The 21,183-nt window shown below is 46.8% G+C and overlaps 1 protein-coding gene across 4 annotated transcripts in view; it reads right to left on the bottom strand.

The window, feature by feature from the left end:
- The window catches only part of GCNT2 (glucosaminyl (N-acetyl) transferase 2 (I blood group)), a 114,191-nt gene extending 93,286 nt beyond the window's left edge, over nt 1–20,905 (bottom strand). For 2 of the 4 annotated variants that reach the window (XM_024747564.1, XM_024747569.1), the window contains exon 1: nt 20,820–20,905. The gene's annotated coding sequence lies outside the window, so the exon portion shown is untranslated. Of the gene's footprint in view, nt 1–2,652; nt 2,864–11,390; nt 11,656–20,819 lie in introns of those variants that run through there. The other 2 variants (XM_024747566.1, XM_024747565.1) reach the window with 2 other exon arrangements.
- Nucleotides 20,906–21,183: the final 278 nt, after the last annotated feature.

Below are 21,183 nucleotides of genomic sequence, written 5' to 3' on the forward strand. Positions count from 1 at the left end.
GAAGCAAAAAAGAGAGGAATTATAAAGAGACATAAGAAAACTTTGGGGGCCTAATGGACGTGTTCAGTATTTTGATTGTACTGATGGCTTTACAGATATATTAATGTGTCAAAATTTTTCACTTGTACATGTATGGACAGTTTATTGTATCTTAGTGATACCCCAATAATGCTGAGGACAAATCTGACAGAAAAAAAGTGGGATATAGTAATCCAGAGGATGATTAAATATTAAAACAATGCATATTGTATTTTTCTCCTGATGCCCAAGCTATGAATGTATTGAATGATATGGAATATTTGCAAGTGTGCCAGGCACTGTTCTATGCCCTTTACATACAATAAATCATTTAAAACTCATACCGACTATTCCTCACGAGAGGGATACTAATTTTTTTTTACTGAAGCATAGTTGATTTACAATGTGTTAGTCTCAGGTGTGATTCAGTTATATATATATGTGTATATATATATATTCTTTTTCAGATTCTTTTCTACTATAGGTTATTCCAAGATACTGAATACAGTTCCCTGTACTATACAGTAGGCTCTTGTTGTTTATCTATTTTACATATAGTAGTGTACACCTGTTAATCCCAAATTCCTAATTTATCTCTCCCCTCCTTGCCCTTTGGTAACCGTAAGTTTGTTTTTTATGTCTGTGAGTCTATTTCTGTTTTGTAAATAAGTTCACTTGTGTCATATTTTAGATTCCACATATAAGCAATATCACATGATATTTGTCTTTCTCTGTCTGACTTACTTCACTTAGTATGATAATCTCTAGGTCCATCCCTGTTGCTGCAAATGGGAATATTTCATTCTTTTTTATGGCTGAGTAATATTCCATTGTATATATGTACCACATCTTCTTTATCCATTCCTCTGTTGATGGACATTTAGGTTGCTTCCACGTCTTGGCTATTATTAATAGTGCTGGTATCGGGGGCTTCCCTGCTGGCGGTGGTTGAAAGTCTGCCTGCCAATGCAGGGGACACGGGTTCGTGCCCCGGTGCGGGAAGATCCCACATGCCGCGGAGCGGCTGGGTCCGTGAGCCATGGCCGCTGAGCCTGAGCGTCCGGAGCCTGCGCTCCGCAACGGGAGAGGCCACAACACTGAGAGGCCCACGTACCACACACACAAAAAAAATAGTGCTGGTATGAACATTTGAGTGCATGGATCTTTTCAAATTAAAGTTTTTATCTTTTCTGGATATATGCTCAGAAGTGGAATTGCTGGATCATATGGTAACTCTATTTTTAGTTTTTTAAGGTAACTCCATACTGTTCTCCATAGTGGCTGCATCAATTAACATTGCCACCAACAGAGGAATACTATTATTATCTCCCTTTTGCCCAAGAAAAAGCTGAGGCACTGAAAGGTTAAGTAACTGGCCCAAGGTCACACAGCTTGAAGCGGGAGAACCAAGTCTCAAAAGCAGTCAGTTTGGGGCCAGGAGCCAGGATCCATGCTCCTGAAAACTACATTATGTCATTTTCTTCTTGAAGGAAGGCAACTAACCTTTATTGAGTATCTACTGTATACCAAACATTGTGCTCAGTACTTCCAGGTTCCTTGTACAACTTAATTCTCACAATTACTCAAGAAGATAGATGATATCATTTCAAGTTTTTTAGATGAAACTGCTTAAATTCAGAGCATGTTCCACAGTGATTTCATATGTGAGCATAAACCTCATTTCGCCTGCCTCACCATCCACTTTGTTCATCGGTGTATTTCCTGTTCTTCCCTATGTCCCATGTCCCTGATTTAATCCCTAAATCAGCTATAAGATGATAGACACATTCTCCCTCACATAATATAAAGAAATGGCAAATTATAAACGAGGTCGGATATAGCAGAGTGATCCTCAGTTTTCAAAAAAACAAATCAAATTACTCCCACCTCAGGAGGTAAAGGAATTACCTCAGGTAATTCCCCCACCCCTGAGGGTAGGCTGGATTTGGTAACTCACTGCCAAACAATAGCGTACGGAAAGACAAAAACTGTTACTTTAATGCGGAGAAATCTGGCAAACATGACCTTGACCAAGTGATCAAAGTCAACACCTCAATGGCATCTTGTGGACGTCAGAGACCCCCAGGTAGGATGTGATGAGAAGGGCATTTCACCTCTGTGGTATTCTTCCCCCCAAACTCATAATCGCATTATGAACTTGAGAAAATACATCAGATACACCCCAACTGAGATCCATTCTAGAAAACATCTGTCCAGTCTTCCTCAAAACAGTCAAGGCAAAAAATGCAAGACAGAAACTGTCATAGACCAGAGGCACTAAGGACCCAGGACAACTAAGTGAATGAGGTATCACGAGCTGGATCCTGGAACAAAAAAGGACATTAATGGAAAAACTGGTGAAATCCAAATAAAGTCTGCAGTTTAGTTATTAGTAATGTATTGACGTCAATATCTAAGCTTTGACAAACATACCACAAAGGTAACGAGAGATGATACCATTAGGAGAAACGAAAACTGACGGGAGGTATATAGGAACCCTTTGTAATACCTCTGCAAATTTTCCGTACATTTAGAATTATTCCAAAGTAAAATGTATCTTAAAAATCAAATCAGCAGCTTTTATTCAAGGAAAAGCTGAGCTTGGACCCTTACTGTGCAGGAAGAAACACTTACGGGTGCAGGGGTGCAGCCTGGCTTTCAGACCATCCCAGCATTGCTGTTGGAGCATCCAGTTCTGCCGCCACGTTGCCAGCACGAGCCCTGAGTGCCCAAAGTGCCAACTGGCTTAAGTTCCACACTGTTAGGGGAGCTTAAACATCGACAGCTTGAATCTGCCACTAAGTGAAAAACTGACCTCAGGTCCTCTGTGTCCAGAAAGAGAATAAGGGTAAGTGTTCTTTCATTAATTGTGGCATCCACTGATAATCGATTTGATAACACTCCAGAAGAGTTTGGGATAAGGTGGACACACACAGGCGCACACGCACGCACTCAATCCTATTACTGGGTTGCTGCTCTAGTAAGAAGACCAGAGTTCTGGTTCCTGCACTTACTGTGTAAATTTGAGCAAGATTCTGAAGTCAGAGGAGCCTAGATGAAAGACAGACAGACAGACATTCAGACACACACACACCCCTTATAGGTTTATCTCTGGGCAAACTCCCTCCTTCATCTTCCCTTCCTTGGTAACCCTCCCCCCAGGCATTAGTGGTACAATCTCAGAACTTTCCAGAACCCCACATCTTTGCAGTAAAATCCCAACACTGAGACTGGCTATGGAGTAAAAAACCATTAGTCATCAACATGGAGATGAGCTGGCCTTGGGTAGCCCTGGAGCTGCCATCATGATCTCAGTCTTAGTCTGGAATGCCATCCCGAGGAGCAGTTCTAATTAGCTAACTTATTTTTAATATTTATTTATTTATTTTTATTGATCGATTGCTTGATTTCTTTTGGCTGCGCTGGGTCTTAGCTGCGGCACGAGGGAACTTCGTTGCGGCGTGCGAACCCTTAGTTGCGGCATGGTAACTCTTATTTGAGGCATGCGGGATCTAGTTCTCCAACCAGGGATTGAACACGGGCCCCCTGCATTGGGAGCGTGGAGTCTTACCCACTGGACCACCAGGGAAGTCCCCTAACTAGCTAACTAAACGGATTTTGGGGCGGTCTGCCTCGATAATTCAGACATTCACGTTGATCCAGGAGCATTCGGACTCTGGTCCCCTGCGAGCCCTGAGGGAGCGGAGAGGAGGGTACATTCCCAAGGTATGCACTGCCCGTCCCCCTACCCCAGCTCCCAGCGCCCTTTCTCTAGGACTGATGATTGTCTCTTTGCGGTGCAAATACAGTTACTGGGCAGAATGCTTGAGCAAGTTTGATCTTGCCCCAGTTTTAACCCTGCTTTGAGAAAAATGTGGTCGCTTACATTTCTCCCTCTTAAAATTGCTCAGAGACTGGCTCCCACCTCTTGGGTCTAGGCGGCCCCATGAATCCTGTCTCACCCTCTCTCCTCGGATCAGAATCAGTGCTTCAACTGACTGGATGCAGCCCACCCACAGCATGAAGGATAATTTCCATTAAGCAAGGTCAATTGATTTAATTATATCAGTAATCAATCCCATCTATAAATCCTTTCACAGCAACATCTAAACTGGGTTTGATCAAGTAACTGGGCACCAGAGCCTAGCCATGCTGACCTCTGAAATTAACCATCACACTCTGTAAAGTGTGAATACTAGTCTTTACTCCTTCAGAGGGTCCATGTAAGAATTGAATAATTGCATAGAAAGCCTCTACCGTGTCCTGCACATACTGGGTGCTGGGAAAGAGATGAATACAATTATTATCTTCATCTCTAATTTAAATGACTTTAAATGAGAAGTTAGCCTAAAGCAGTACAATTGTATGATCTTTCAGACAATTCTGGTGAGAATTCCAACTCTACCTTCTGATGATGTAGCCTTAGGCAAGACATTCTTTCCCCTCTGAGCTTCAATCCTTTCTTCTGGGAAACAGGGATTAAATGACTATCCTGCAAGGCTGCTGGAGGTTTCAGAGAATGCATGTGGAACGCATGGTACACAGTGCCTGCCACACAGCTGTCACTATGGTTGTGATTACGGACATTATTGTCATGGCATTCTTGGGCACCAACTAGTCCTGTGCTAAAGCCCACGTGAGAGGCCTTTCAGGAGAGCCACACGTCAGTGTGGTTCACAAGCAGCTCTATCTGAAGCATTCACTGTAAAAATAAAAACAGTACAGTGGCACATTTACCTCCTTTTCCGATTTGGATTCCTTTTATTTCTTTTTCTTCTCTGACTGCTGTGGCTAAAACTTCCAATACTATGTTGCATTAAGAGTGGTGAGAGTGGGCAACCTTGTCTTGTACCTGATCTTAGTGGAAATGGTTTCAGAGTAGGAAAGGACAATAAAGATGAGCAGTCACCTTAGAGGCCCAGGCTTTGCAGAAGGTCACGATCTCAAAGAGAATGGGGAAACGGCGCAGGCTGTGCTATTGCCTTTTCTACAGAAACTTGAAAGGCATGTTAGCGAGCATTGTTTTCTGTTGCTGGCCACCAAGAACCTCAGCTGATACAGTCACGGTTAGTGGCTCTGCCATCACACTCCCAGGTTTGAATCCTCACTTTACCGTTTACCTGTTGTGCCATCTTTGGCCAACGTGCCAACCTGCTGTAGCCGGGATACCAGAGTCCTCCCAGGAAGCTCCAACAACAGTGAGCTCTTGCTGCATAACAAACCTCTCCAACATGTAGCAGCTTAAAACATTGATCGTTTCACACAAGGCGCGTCATCTTGGCAAACTTGACCTGTCTGTACATGAGTTGCTTGTGAAATGGAATAACACTAGCATCTACTCCATCCTGTAAACCACTTAGAACAGTATCTGGCATACCACCAAAGCTATTATAACCACGCCTAGCTTCTGACCCACCAAAGCTATTATAACCACGCCTAGCTTCTGACAGGTTCGTATTTGTGTCACAGACCCACCCACCTGCTGAGTGGGTGAGGGTTGCTATGTAGCTAAGCCCAGCCTCACCTAGTCTGCAAATTGTTCTGAGGCCTCAGCTCGTGACAGTTACACTGTGAGTCAGTTTCCTCTTCCTGACAAGAGAGACAGGATGCTATCTCATGGGGTCATGGGACTCTTGGGGAATAGAAACTGATCTGGGCTGGGCCTTAGAGAACTAGTTAGCTAGGGAATCACATTGTCTCAGGTCCTTTTAAACCCGGGTGGAAGCTACAGGGGAAAAGTAATGGGGCTGGTCCACACCACTGGGGTGGGGCTGGGGGCGGGGTCTGTCACGAAGCCTGCAGGGAGCTCTCTTGCTCTCTTTTTCAGATGACGCTGGTCGTCTGGACTCAGCCCCCCGAGCTGTTGAAATTAAATAGGTTGACAGCTCAGTTTCTCGGTCATACTAGCTGCATATCAAGGGCTCAGTAGCCACACTCTCGTGGCTTGTGCTGCCCTGTTGGAAAGTACAAGTATAAAACATTTCCATCAGCATAGAAGGTGCTATCAGACAGGGCTGTTAGATCCGGGGTTCCATCCCTGACCCACACGCACAGCCCAGCTGGCAGGTAGCAAGAGCAGAATTTCTCTGACGTGCTGTAATATGAGGGTATGTGAAAGGCCTCTCCACCAAAAACATTCCCCTCACTTACAAGGAAGATTCTGCGAGTATTCACCATCCATTGCTTCAGATGAAAGTGTCTCAAGTAAAATGCAAAGCGTTCAGTGGCACAGTACAGTCATTAAAACTTTCGTTTTATGTGCCATTTGTTATTCATTCAGCCAGTATCAGTTGAGCGCCCAGTGTGTGCCAAGATGCTGGGGCTACTGCCTGTTCTTTGCTCTGGGGGTACTTCAGAAATTAAGACACAGCCCCTGTACTCACAGAGCTAATATACACACAAACAAACACATGTATAATACTTCAGGTGCTACGGAGAAAATCAAAGCAGGGTGCAGGGATAGACAGTGTGAGGGTCAATGGGGCGGGGGTACGTGCCGTTCAAACTGAGCGGTCAGAGGGGTTTCTCAATCAAGGTGACCATTGAGCAAAGAGTTGAATGGGGAGGAGAAGTGAGTCCTGAAGATTTCTGGAGAAAAAGCAATCCAGCAGCAATGGCAGCACATGCAAAGGTCCTGAAGTGGGACTGTGTTTGGCACAGGCAAATAACAACACATGGCAAGATGGAACCAAAGGAGTGAGGAGAGAAAGGAAGGGATGAGAAGAGGAAAGCCAGGAGGAGAGGCAGCAGGGCCAGATCAGCAGGCACTTGTGATAATTTGGCTTTTACTATGAGGCAAGCCAGAGAAGGGCTTGAGCAGACATGATATGATTTTGATTTTATTTATTTATTTATTTTAAAATATTTATTTGGCTGCACCAGGTCTTTTGTTGCGGCATGTGGGATCTTCATTGCCGTGTGCAGGACCTTAAGTTGCGGCATGCGGGATCTAGTTCCCTGACCAGGGATTGAACCCGGGCCCCCTGCGTTGGGAGTGCAGAGTCTTAACCACTGGACCATCAGGGAAGTCCCGATATGATTTTGACCTACTCCGGGGTGAGAACAGTCACAGTACATCAGTGTAAGTTACAAGTGCCCCCAGAAAACTTCCATAAATTTGGAGAACCACGAGATTCCCAGAGGTGTGCCCCGTGAGCGGCCGGCTGCAGCTAGGATTGAGGGACAAGACCCGTGGCTGCTTCAGCCTCCACCGGTATTTAAAATACTTAAGAGGCTCCGTTGGGTGGTGGCACAGAACCTTTCCCAAAGCTGGGTTCTAGCATTATCCAGCATTTTTTGCTGAGTCTGCCTGACTCACTTTGCTAAAGCCTCAGTTTCTTTCCAGGCTGACTCAACACTCTCCTTCTTCCAGGAAGAGAACTCCCTCTAATCCGCCTAGTCTAGTTAATCAGTCTTTTCCCTCTTAATGTTACTCCTCATTAAAGCCAACTCTGCTTGTCCCAGACTGCCCGGGCCAGCAGCTCTCTCCCCTGCGGTCTTTTTCTGTCCTGCGGGCCAGTGTTGTACAATCTACACGCACGTTGTTGCGTCGTGTGGAGCAGCATGGGTGCAGGTGGGATGCATATTTTGCACCCCAAAATGTTGGGTTCCCCATAATAGGGGTAGATGAGTGGTAGTCACAAGGAGATGTAATTTAGTTTGAGTATGCCACGAAGCCTCCCACATCCTCCTCGGTCTCAGAGTGGGGCTATACCGCAGCGGCGCTTGGATCCACCACGTGGTGCTTAGGCTATAATCTCATCTGACACCTATTGTTTTCCTCTTTTCTGCTTCATAATTTTCCATCCACAAAAAAGGGGTGATGTGCGTTCGTGCATAGCAGTGGCATGTTGGACGTGCTGCCATTGTATTTTGTCCATTATAACCAGGGACCTTTCCAAGTATTCGGTCATCAAGGTTCATGGTTACACAGAGATCATTCCACTAGGAGCCATACACCTCATGTTTGGAAGTCCCAGAAGGAAGGGGTGCTCCCAGAATTCCCTCCCAAATTCCTGGTAGTAAATATAGCCTGAAAAATAGGAGTCAAAAAACTAGAGTTAAAACTGGACTTATTGTTAATGACTAAATGGAGTCTAGTAATGTCCTCTTGGTCATTAACTAGAATCCATTTAGTCATTAACCATCTGTCTAGCATGACTCCCAGAGTGATGCCCCTCAAGTCTACAGGCTGCCGCTAGACCTTTTCAGGTTCCAAAACCTGGGCTGGTCTTGGCAAACATAGCTTTACCCTCCCAGGTGTCAGGCACAATCGTCCTGAAAGATAATATGAATCTCTCGTTCTGAGCCTCTTCTGAGGTATTATCAATAATATAAAGTTGGATTTCCCTCATTGCATACCCCACTTATTCATTCCTTTCCCCTCAGCTATTATCTCTCCTTCTCTCCATTTGTCATTTATTTTTACCCAGACTTTTTCACCTTTGGAAGCGACATTCATTTCGGCCTGTGTGCTGGTCCAGGTTGCTGGCAGCAATACTATTGTAGCCAGTGTCTCCCCCTCGGACCCCTCCCATTCGTATAGAGTAGGGTTACACAGGTGCAGAACAGTGCATTCACTGTCACCCCACCTTTTCTAGACAGGGTGAAGGTACAATCCACCCTATCAGGACTGTAGGAATTCTGATACGAAGGTTGAAAGAGATAGTTACTTGCTCAAGAATCATCCCTGCTGGGACTTCCCTGGTGGTCCAGTGGTTAAGACTCTGTGCTCCCAACGCAGGGGGCCCGGGCTCGATTCTTATCACGGAACTAGATCCGACATGCCGCAACTGAAAGATCCGCATGCTGCAACTAAGACCCGTGCAGCCAAATAAATAAATATTAAGAAAAGAAAAAAGAATCATCCCTGCCTCCAGCACCTGCAGTTGCATCCCTAGCCCTGGGGTGACTGCATCGCGTAGGAAAAAAGAAAGTTACAGAGTCGCACCAGCATCCTCCCTCACCCCCTCTCCTCCACACCGGCCCCCCACCCCAGCAGAGGAGTCTACTGAGGCCCCCTCTTGTGCAGCGTGGGCACACACTCGGGGAGGCATGGAAGCCTCCCCTGCATGCCTTTCTCTCCCCGCTGCCACCCCCGGTTTAAGACAACGAACGTTTCAGCTGTCTGTTCTGCTCCTCTATTAAACCATTACTCTAATGAGGATATGCAATGCGATCTGTCCATTTGATAATGGATACTCTTGGATATTATGGGCTGGAGAGGACATCCCTTGGTCTGAAGAAATGTAACTTGGCAACTCAAATGGGTAAGGATCTTCTGTTGCAATCCTTTAACAGTATTTTAAGCATTTGTGTCTACCACTGCCTATGCGAAGCCCATTCCAGAGTAAGCGTCTATCACTGTTACGACCCATTCATGGTCCCCTGGGGTGCAGTCCAGCTATGTGCAAGGCCTTCCCCCAGGGAATTTCCCCCACAGTCATCTGCACTCTCTCTCTTGTTGACAGACAGAACAGTTCTGGTTATTGTTTTGTGCCTCAGAAGGCCTCTCACTTTAGTCCTCCTCTGCATTGCTGCAGTACGCCTCACGTCCATCCACTCATTTCATGGACCAAGGTGTCCAAGAGGTCCACTTGGTGGATCCAATCACCTTCCAAACCTAGAAGGGAATTTTTCTTTTTCTTTTTTTTTTTGGCCATGCCGTGCGGCATGCAGGATCTTAGTTCCCCGACCAGGGATTGAACCCGTGCCCCCTGAGGTGCTGCCATGGAAGCACAGAGTCCTCACCACTGGACTGCCAGGGATTTCCCAAAAAGGGAGTTTTTCTTTTCTCATTTTCTTTTTTTAAAATTTGTTTGTTACTTATTTCTGGCTGCGTTGGGTCTTTGTTGCTGCGCGCGGGCTTTCTCTAGTTGCGGTGAGCTGGGGCTACTCTTCGTTGCGGTGTGTGGGCTCCTCATTGCGGCGGCTTCTCTTGTTGTGGAGCACGGGCTGTAGGTGCGCGGGCTCAGTAGTTGTGGCTCTCGGGCTCTAGAGCGCAGGCTCAGTAGTTGCGGCATGTGGGCTCAGTAGTTGTGGCTCTCGGGCTCTAGAGCGCAGGCTCAGTAGTTGTGGCGCACGGGCTTAGTTGCTCTGCAGCATGTGGGATCTTCCCAGACCAGGGCTCGAACCCGTGTCCCCTGCATTGTCAGGCGGATTCTTAACCACTGCGCCACCAGAGAAGTCCCAAGAAGGGAGTTTTTCTGATGGGCACTGACATGTCCTACTTAATGTGCCCCTTAGAATGATGTCACCAAGATGGCGGCATAGGAGACCCCAGGCTCTGCCCCACCGCTGCGAAGGGCCACAATTACACGGCTATCCATGAACAAAAACAGAGGGCTCTGGAGCTCACTTAAGTCAACTGAAGAAACTTCAGCAACAGAGCAGAACAACAAACCCAAGAATAAGTGCACACAGAGAGAAGGAAGACAGCTTAAGTTTGCTTTCATCAGCCCGTCCCTGGGCTGGCAGTGCTCAGCACCAGCAGTAGAAAGAGGTCCCCTTCCAGGAAAGGAAGAGCAGCGCGAGCGACCAGCCGCCCCGGCCTTCCGGGACACCATCCGAAGGTCCTGCTTCAGTCTCATTCCATTCAGATTGCAAAGATGACACATATGGCTACGAATAAGGAAGAGAAGCAAGGCTACCAAAGACAGTGGGAGCAACTGTGGTTCACAGTGACCTGCCACACATGCAAACCCAGCAGCTTTTGCCACTGAAGAAGGAACCAGTGACCAGTACAGCTGCCTGTGGGCCCCCTGCCGATGGTATCAGCCCCCCGCCACTGCCTCCGTATTCAAGTTCGCTGACGCCAGCCACCTAAGCCCCGCCGCTCTCCCTCCCCGCCTCCCCCGTCCCCACTGGAGCCCAGGGACCACACCAGCAGCAAGCCCCGTCCCCTGCAGCCTGTGAGTGGAGGATGCCAGCCTAGAGCCCCACAGCTGACCCTAGACCCCATCATCACGGTGCACTCGGGGCTAGCGCCTGCAGCTGTGCACTTACATGCAGACAGCCAGACACCCGTGGCCAGTGGCCAGAGCATGCGTTTGCCTCAGGGTAGGCTGTGTAGCCACGGGCGAGCATGCCTGAGAGCCAGGGCCCCTGTAGCTGGTTGTGGACCCAAATCAGGCCCTGTCTTCTGCCTCTGCCCTGTACTCATATAAAACTAGCCCCTCCAGGGACTTCCCTGGTGGTCCAGTGGTTAGGACTCTGGTACTTCCACTGTAGGGGGCCCGGATTCAATCCCTGGTCGGGGAACTAAGATCCTGCAAGCCTCGAGGCACAGCCAAAAAAATTTAAACAAAACCAAACAAAACCCAACAAAAAGAACTAGCCCCCCCAGCTAAGCACGCGCATGGCCCCTGCCCTACCCCCATCACTGCTGTGCATCCAGCGCTGTGCATCCATGGCAAGAACCAGCAGCCACAGTAGTATGGGCTGACGGCCAGGGACCCCACCGCTGCCGGTCACCCCCAGCCGGTCCTGGCCCTTGCTGCTTGCCCCGGCCTCCAGCACCACGTGTGTGTCTGCATCCGGCCCTGCCGCTTCTCAGACACCTGCACCTGGCCTCCGTGGCGGAGTGTATGCACACTGCTGGCTCTCGTCACCATCACTGCCTGCCCTCATTCCTGGCCGCTGGGCCTGGAGGGACCACTGAAGACCCCAGCAGCCACTGCAGCTCCTGCTGACTCCCCCAGAGCACTGGCCAAGGACCACACAGTTGTCAACGCCGGGGACCCCAGCAGCCTGAACTGAAGACACGTTACACCCTCAACCCCCAGACACCTGGCTTCTACGCTTGGATCTCTGCACCAAGAGGCCTGGGGTCACAGCCCTCTCCAGCGCATCCCCACCTGCAGGTGAAAGTCTTCCCTTACTGAAGTTAGTCCATAAAGTCTGAAAGACGTGACTGATTCTTCAAATGTGCAGACACCTGTGCAAGGCTACATGCAGTCAGGGAAACAAGAGTCCACCAACGGAAGACAGTAAACCTCCAGTAACTGGCCCCAAAGAAATGGAGATTGCCCTACAAAGAATTCAAAATAATTGTCTAAAGATGCTCAGAGAACTACAAGAGAACACAAATGAACAATTTAACAGTATAGCTGATTCACTTCATTGTACAGCAGAAACTAACACACCATTGTAAAGCAATTATACTCCAATAAAGATGTCAAAAAAACAGAGTATAGGACATAGAGACTTCTCAACATATGTGGTTATTTCTTTGTTACAAATAAATATAGTATACAGTAGCTAAATATAGAACATAGAAGATGCTAAATAAACATTTCTTAAATAAAAAACAACAACAACAGCAACAATTCAACAGTATCAGGGAAATCATCCAAGAACAAAATGAGGAGTTCAACAAAGAGAAAACATAAAAAAGAACCAAATAGGACATTTGCCTTATTTGGAGTGGCCAAGACGGCAGAGCAGGAAGACGCTGAGCTCACTTCCTCTCATGGGCACGACAAAATTACAACTGTGTACAGAGCCACTGCTGATGAGAGAGACTGGAATCTAGCAGAAAAGATCTTCTACCACTAAAGGGATAAAGAAGGAACCACAATGAGATGGGTAGGAGGGGCAGAGACACGGTACCGTCAAGACCCACACGTGCAGGTGGATGACCCGCAAATAGGAGGATAATCACAAGTGCAACTGTCTGAGCCCCACGTCAGGCACCCCAGCTCAGGGGTCTGCACTGAGAAGATGAGCCTACAGAACACTGGCTTTAAGGCCAACGGGCTTTACCTTCAGGAGTCCCAGAGGGCTGTGGGAAATTGAAACTCCACTCGTTTCAACTGGGTGCGCCTAGAATCTCACACACTCCAGGACCCGGGGCAGAAGCAATCATTTGAAAGGAACCTCGGCCCGACCCACCTGCCGATCCTGGAGGGCCTCCCGGAGAGGCAGGAGGCAGTTTGAGGTCACACTGGGGTCACAGACACTGAGGCAGCCTTTTGGGGTAGCTCATTCTACCACGAGGACACGGGGGCTAGGAAGCACCATTTTGGAATTCTCCCTCTAGCTTCTTAGCGCAAGGACTGGCCCTGCCAGTTGGCCTATCACCACCAGTACTAGGATACCCCAGGCCAAGCAAGCAGCCAGGCGGAGACGCAGCTCTACCCACCAACAGGCCTGCTATCTTAAGATCCCCTGAGCCCCAAGCCACCCTGGCAGCGACCCTGTCCACCAGAGGGCTCAGGACCCCACCCTGACACCAGTGAGCCAGCACTAGCCCTGGGCCCAGCCTCACTCACTAGGGAGCAGGCAGCAGCCCCAGGAACCCCCGGGCCCTGGGCCAATCCACCAGTGGCTGACACACAAACTCATGGACCTCCAGGGCACCGCAGCCAGAGATCCTGGGATCTGGCTTTGCCCACCAGTGGGTGGGAGTCAGCCCTCGGGGCCCCTGGGTCTGGCCCCATCCACGTACAGGCAGACATCAGCCACAGGACTGTCATAACCCCACAGCCTTCCATGTCAGGACATGGCCCAAACACCCGGAGGCCAGCACCGGCTCTGGGACACCTTGGGCCCCTCAGCCAGCAGCCCCAGGATCTACCCCACCCACCAGTGGCTGAGACCAGTACTGGGGTTCCCTAGGGCCCTGCAGCCAGAGACTCTGGGTCCTGGTCCCACCCACTCACAGGCCAACACCAGCCCCAGGATGCCCAGGGACTCGGCTCCACCCACCAGCAGACCGACCAGCTCTGAGATCCCTTGTACGTACCCCTCAGCCAGTAGCACGAGGACCCAGCCCTGCTCAGCAGTGGGCCAGCATCATCTTTGAGAGACCATGCAACCCACAGCCGGCCACGTTATCAACCATCCACACCCACCAGGAGGTGAACTTACAACCAAGAATACTCTGCCTGGCAAGGCTTTCATTCAGATTTCACGGAGAGATTAAAAATTTTGCAGCAAAAGCTCATAGAAAAAGATATCAAATTTCTGATTACGGGGCGGGGGGGTGCTGAGGGGGTGCAGGAGGATGGCAGGAGGGAGCACTGGAGGAAGGCTGTCAAAAAGTACAAACTTGTGGGCTTCCCTGGTGGCGCAGTGGTTGAGAGTCCGCCTGCCGATGCAGGGGACACGGGTTCCCTCCCCGGTCCGGGAAGATCCCACATGCCATGGAGCGGCTGGGCCCGTGAGCCATGGCCGCTGAGCCTGCGTGTCTGGAGCCTGTGCTCCGCAACGGGAGAGGCCACGGCAGTGACAGGCCCGTGTACCGCAAAAAAATAAAAATAAAAAAGTATAAACTTGCAGTTATAATAAATATAAATAAATAAAAAGGACATAATGTCCAACATTACAAATATAATTAACACTGCTGTATGTTATATATGCAAGTTAAGAGAGTAAATCCCAAGAGTTCTCATCACAAGAAAAAATTTGTTTCCATTTCTTTAACTTTGCTTGGGTTTTTTTGTTTGTTTTTCACATCTTTATTGGAGTATAACTGCTTCACAATGTTGTGTTAGCTTCTGCTGTACAACAAACTGAATCAGCCATACGTATACATACGTCCCCATAGCCCCTCCCTCTTGAGCCTCCCTCCCACCCTCCCTATCCCACCCCTCTAGGTGGTCACAAAGCATTGAGCTGATCTCCCTGTGCTATGCGGCTGCTTCCCACTAGGCATCCATTTTACAGTTGGTAGTGTATATATGTCAGTGCCACTCTCTCACTTCGTCCCAGCTTCCCCTTCATCCTGTGTCCTCAAGTCTCTTCTCTACGTCTGCATCTTTATTCCTGCCCTGCCACTAGGTTCACCAGTACCACTCTTTTAGTTTCCATATATATGCGTTAACATACGGTATTTGTTTTTATCTTTCTCACTTATTTCACTCTGTATGACAGATTCTAGGTCCATCCGCCTCATTACAAAAAACTCAATTTCGTTCCTTTTTACAGCTGAGTAATATTCCATTGTATATATGTGCCACATCTTCTTTATCCCTTCATCTGTTGATGGACACTTAGGTTGCTTCCATGTCCTGGCTATTGTAAATAGTGCTGCAGTGAACATTGTGGGACGGGTCTCTTTTTCATTCACAGTTTTCTCAGGGTATATGCCCAGTAGTGGGACTGCTGGGTCATATGGTAATTCTATTTTTATTTTTTTAAGGAACCTCCATACTGTTCTCCATAGTGGCTGTATCAATTTACATTCCCACCAACAGTGCAGGAGGGTTCCCTTTTCTCCACACCCTCTCCTGCATTTATTGTTTGTAGATTTTTTGATGATGGTAATTCTGACTGGTGTGAGGTTTTGATTTGCGTTTCTCTAATGATTAGTCCTCCATCCTGACTCTGCCCCCCTTTTAATTTTGTTTTTATATTAGATGGTGGATGTTCCCTAAAGTTACTGTGAGAATCATTTCAAGATGTATGTAAATCACATCATTATGTTGTCCATGTTAAACTTACACGGTGCTGTGTATCAATTGTATCTCAATAAAATTTGGAAGAAGAAATAAAAATCGTTTAGAAAATAAAAAAGAACCAAACAAAAATTCTGGAGCTGTAGAATACAATGACTGAAATGAAGAATTCAAGAGAGAGCTCCAACAGCAGACGTGACCAATCAGAAGTGAGCTTGAAGACAGATCAACTGAAATTACTCAATCAGAGGAGCAAACAGGAAAAGGAATGAAAAAGACGTAAGTCATTCAATGTAGTTAACTGTCACTACAAACCTCCTTTTAAAAGACACACAGATGGCCAATAGGTACAAGAAAAGGTGCTCTATATCACTAATCATCAGGGAACTGTAAACTGAAACCACACTGAGATATCATCTCACACCTGTTAGCAACAAAAAGAGATGACAAGCGATGGTGAGGGTGTGGTGGAGCTTCAGGGCATTACTCCAGCTCAAATAAGCCAGACACAGAAAGACAAATACTGTGTGATCTCACTTATATGTGGAACCAAAAAAACCAACCTCATAGAAACAGAGAGTAGAATGATGGTTACCAGGGGCTGGGGGTATGGGGTGGAGGAAGTGGAGTGATGTTGGACAAAGGGTTACCAACTTCTAGTTTCGAGTTGAATCAGTCCTGGCAGTCTAACATAGATGATTATAGTTGATAATACTGTATTGTATATTTGAAAATTGCTAAACGAGGAACTCTTAAATGTTCTCACCACACACACACAAAAAAAGGTACTTATGTGATGGAGGTTTTAGCTAATACTATGATAATAATTATTTTGCAATATGTATCAAGTCAAAAAACCATATACCTTGAAAACTTACACAATGTTATATGTCAATTATATCTCAATACAGCCAGAAAAAACCCAAACGTATCTCTTAAATTCCCAGAATGTTCCCCATAGGGCCACACCTCATATGAGCATCCTTTTAATAGTCCAGTTTTCCATTGTCCAATCACCTGACCATATGACCAGGCCATTAGCTACTGCACATGAGTCAGTGAAAACCCAAATGTAGGAGCTTTTCCCATCGTTCAATTCTTCCATCGCTGCTAGGAAAATAGCCTGCAATTCAGCCCATTGAGCTGATTTATTCTTACTTTCTTTAATCGGTCTTTCCAGACAGGATACTGTTTATTCATCTTGCAACTGTCATCTGTAAACCAGGCAGCTCTTTGCTGGTCAACTAACAGATGTTCATAGCGCCACTGGCCATGAGGCAGTAAGTCCCAGCAGTTCTTCAAGTGGTTCCAAAGTCAGTCATGGGGAAAAGCAGCTACCTGCTGTGGGCATGGTGAGTACCACCCTGCGTTCCCCTGGTAGCACGCTCCTGTGTAAACCATTTCCATTTTGTATGGAACTCCTCTGAGCACTGCCTTCCTTGTAAGAGTGTTTCTCTGACATCACCAGGACACTGTGGAGACTTCAGATTTCATGATTTTGGATGACCTACAGTTATTGAGGCAGTCCAAATCAATGCCCAATAGCTCACTAGTAATTGTTTCTCAAATAATGTGTAAGGGGCAGGGGGCAGAATTTGGAAAATTTCTGGTCCAAAATCCCAATGGTTGCCACCGGTAGGTGCTCATGGGCTTATGCCATTGGCTCTGGTCTGCATGAGTGGGAGAGGCAGACACTTCCAAAATCATATTTGAGTGGGGATCCCAAGGGCCCAAAGGTGGTGAAAGAGCCATCGCGTTCTGTAATTCAGACACATCCTGCTTTTGTTCAGATCCTCAACTAGATACGGCTTTCCTCTGGGTGTTCTTACAGATAGGACCTAGTGTATTTCCAGATGTAGAATATGCATTCTCCAGAATCCAAATAAGCTAACAAAAGGCTGGGGGTTTGGTTGGGTTCTAAGGGTGAGTGGTGACAGCACTTTATTTTTTAGTCTCTTATGGAATATCTTGAATGGCTCTGGACCATGACATTCCTAAGAATTTCACGTTTTAGGCAGGCTCTTGGATCTTTGCTAGATTTATTAACCAGCTTCAGTTGGTCACGTGATCCATCATGGCATTCAAGTCAGTCCTAGCTTGCTCTGCAGTTTCCAATATTTTCGTAATGTCATCAGTATGCTATAATCTTACACTCAGGACCTGCAACAAGGCCAAATCCCTTCTGATCAAATTATGACAGTAAACTGGTGAGTTCAGGTAATGTTGCGACAGGACAGTGAACACAAATTGGAGTTCTTCTCACATGACTACAGTTGGCTCTTTTTGAGTTTGAAACAGAGAAGAAAGCATTCTAGAGATTAATCAGAGTCGCAGTCCTCTTGAGCCTGTTGTATTTTTTGAGGGTGAAGCTGGGGCTGTGGGCAACACAACCTTAGTTAAGCCTCACTGGTCTGCTGTGAATCTTCAGGCACCATCCACCTTTTCCCTGTGCCACTCAGGGCTACTATGCAGAGCATTCATTGGTACCAGCCCGCCAGCTTCTAGCATGTCATTAATTAAAATGTTACATAATCTCCTTTTGCCAACCAGTTATTCTATATTGTTTTAAATCAACCACTGTGTGCGCTCAGCGGTCCTCAGGTTCCCAGCCATCATGTCCAATCAAGACCGGCCCGAGGGCAAACTTACATGCCTTGTGTTTTACAAACTTAATTAGGAGAAGCAATGCCTAGTAGGACATAATATCCATCCCAATAATGCATTCAGGTATAGGAGCCATTACCATTTCACATAAAATCTGTTTGAAAATCCCAATTTTCATTCAAACTTTCTTTCTTTTTTTTTTGGTAGTTCCACACTGCTTGCAGGATCTTGGTTCCCCAACCAGGTATTGAACCCAGGCCCTCAGCAGTGAGAGTGCGGAGTCCTAACCACTGGACCGCCAGGGAAGCTCCCAGGCTTTCACCTTAATCCCGTCAGCCATTGCATCTCCATCCTCCCCATCTAAACTTAGCTCACATTAAGACTTCACCAACAGGTTTCAGATTCACAGTGCACTGGGCCCCTGTGTCAAGGAGTCTCAGAAAATCTCCCCCTCTCACCTCCACCCCCTCATTTTACCCACACATGGGCACAGGCCTTGGATTCCTGGCTAGGGGTGGGGCTGTCAGTCTTTATACATCCGTCTATACACATATGCACATATAAGGATATTTGTTGTAGCATCCCTCATAGTGGGAAAAAAAAGAAAACAGAGTGATTTTCAATTAGTAGGAGAATGATTTAATGAACCATTCCATGTTTCATATGCACTCATGTGCACTAAGGACCAAGGAGTGTTAGGCATCCTTTTAAACGTTGATGAGAAAAAGCAAGATGAAGAAACACATTTACAATATGACCTCATTTTTGCAAATCGAAAGATAGCAAAAACCTGTATATCTCTATCAGTATGTTAATAGTTATATGATTAAATGAGTAAGTATTATTATATCAACCAGGGTTCTTCGGATTTTTATTTTAACGTATTGGCTCATGCGACTGTGGGGCTGACAAGTCTGAAACCTTTAGGGCAGGGTGCCAGTCTGGTAACCCAGGCAGAATTTTGATGTTCCTGTCCTCAGGGGACCTCAGTTTTTGCTCTTAAGGTCTTCAAGATTGGATAAGGCACACCCACATTATTGAGGGTAATCTCCTTTACCTAAAGTCAACTGATTGTAGATGTCAACATCTACAAAACACCTTCACAGCAACACCTAGACTAGTGTTTGATTAAATTACTGGGTACTATAACCTACCCAGGTCGACACATCAAACTAACCATTGAGAAGAAAACTAACCATATGAGAAGAAAAACATGGCAGTTACATGAGCTACCTTGGGTGGCTGAGGATGGAGGGAAAGTTAAGGCGGGGTGGGCGGGGAAGAGGAAGAAAAGAAGGAGTAACCAAGTGAAAACAGGGGGGGAGGCATATATCTGCTCACTTGATACACTGAGGGAGTACTATGTATTATCTGAGTATATATGCGTAAAGAAATTAAATATATTTTTACCAAAGAAAAGCAAACAATTTCCTCTTTTTCTACTTAAAAAGCTTCAAGTTCTGGGCTTCCCTGGTGGCGCAGTGGTTGAGAGTCCGCCAGCCGATGCAGGGGAGGCGGGTGCATGCCCCGGTCCGGGAGGATCCCACATGCCGTGGAGCGGCTGGGCCCGTGAGCCATGGCCGCTGAGCCTGCGCGTCCGGAGCCTGTGCTCCGCAACGGGAGAGGCCACAGCAGTGAGAGGCCCGCGTACCGCAAAAAAAAAAAAAAGCTTCAAGCTCCACCACCCAGTTTCTCTTCATCTCCTCCTGTGAGGAAATATCTAGAGAGAATCTCTGCCCACAGGATCCTTGAAAAAGCAAACTTCCCACAGAGACCAAGGGGTGATTCTTGGTAGGATTTTGGAGTGCTGTCCCCTGCAAGTTCAGCCTCTACTCGGCCAGCACGCAGCCCTTGTCTTCACCACATTCTACCATTTGCCAGCATCCCCTCCCCAAACCCCACAGCTGATCCATGGCTTTTATAGCTTCCCTCAAAAAGATGAGTGGGTGGGGCTTCCGGGAAGATGGCGGAAGAGTAAGACGCGGAGCTCACCTTCCTCCCCACAGATACACCAGAAATACATCTACACGTGGAACAACTCCTACAGAACACCTACTGAACGCTGGCAGAAGACCTCAGACCTCCCCAAAGGCAAGAAACCCCCCACGTACCTGGAGGCGATTAAGAACGCTGATGTCATGAAGAACCAGGGGTAAGACAGGAATAAAGACACAGACCTACTAGAGAATGGGCTTGAGGATATGGGGAGGGGGAAGGATAAGCTGTGACAAAGCCCTCGCTTTGTCCATAGCATGGACATACATACACTACCAAACGTAAGGTAGATAGCTAGTGGGAGGCAACCGCATAGCACAGGGAGATCAGAAAAAAAGAAAAAAAAAAAAAAAAAAGATGAGTGGGTCCTGTCAGATTTCTCTTGGAAATGTCAACCAAGCAAGGAAAGCCATTTCCAGTTAGTAGTGAGTCTTTAAACGGAACAGCCCTGACGTGGAGGGAAGCTGGCAGGTGTCCATGGAGGCATGTCCAAGAAGATGTGGAAGTGAAAGAAGATTGTTCGAAGAAAGAGGAACAGAGCCAGTCCACAAAGGAGTCTAGAGGGCGTGTAGCCCTGGCAGAGAGAGGCATCATATAATGGTTATGGAAAGAGAATTTACCAAATGTATAAATCAGGGCTTGATTCAGTATATATCACCTTAATGTAAACAGATTTCTCCTGAGCCAGTTTGGTCCTTAGGCCGTAAAATTACTCTAGTCTTTCTTCCTGCAGTCTTATTTCTGCATTTCTTTTCACATTCTAAATCCACACCCCCTTACACCAAAGACAACCACAGTACTCACCCAGCTCCAGCACTCGCTCACTTCTAAGAAATAGACTCACATCTGACTTCAGTAGCTGGAGACAAAACGAAATAACTTCCTGTTTCAGAGCTCTCTGAAACAACTCTGCAAGCCACACCCAAGGCTTTTGTTCATGTGGGATAGGCAGTTCTAAATATTTTCAGGCTCTTGCCTTGTATACTTTACATGGTTGTCACTTTGAGTAGAAGAAAAATGGAGATGGGCCCCAGGTCAGACTACGCCTGAAAATCTCTAACCTCTGGAAAAAAGCCAAAACCCAAATCAAACTTTTGCTGTTTTATTTTAAAATGTATTTTGTCACTATAGTATGGACACATAATTTTAAAACTAGAAAATACTTTAA

Source organism: Neophocaena asiaeorientalis, unplaced genomic scaffold (genome assembly GCF_003031525.2).
Source record: "Neophocaena asiaeorientalis asiaeorientalis breed wild unplaced genomic scaffold, Neophocaena_asiaeorientalis_V1.1 scaffold960, whole genome shotgun sequence".
NCBI lineage: Eukaryota > Metazoa > Chordata > Mammalia > Artiodactyla > Phocoenidae > Neophocaena > Neophocaena asiaeorientalis.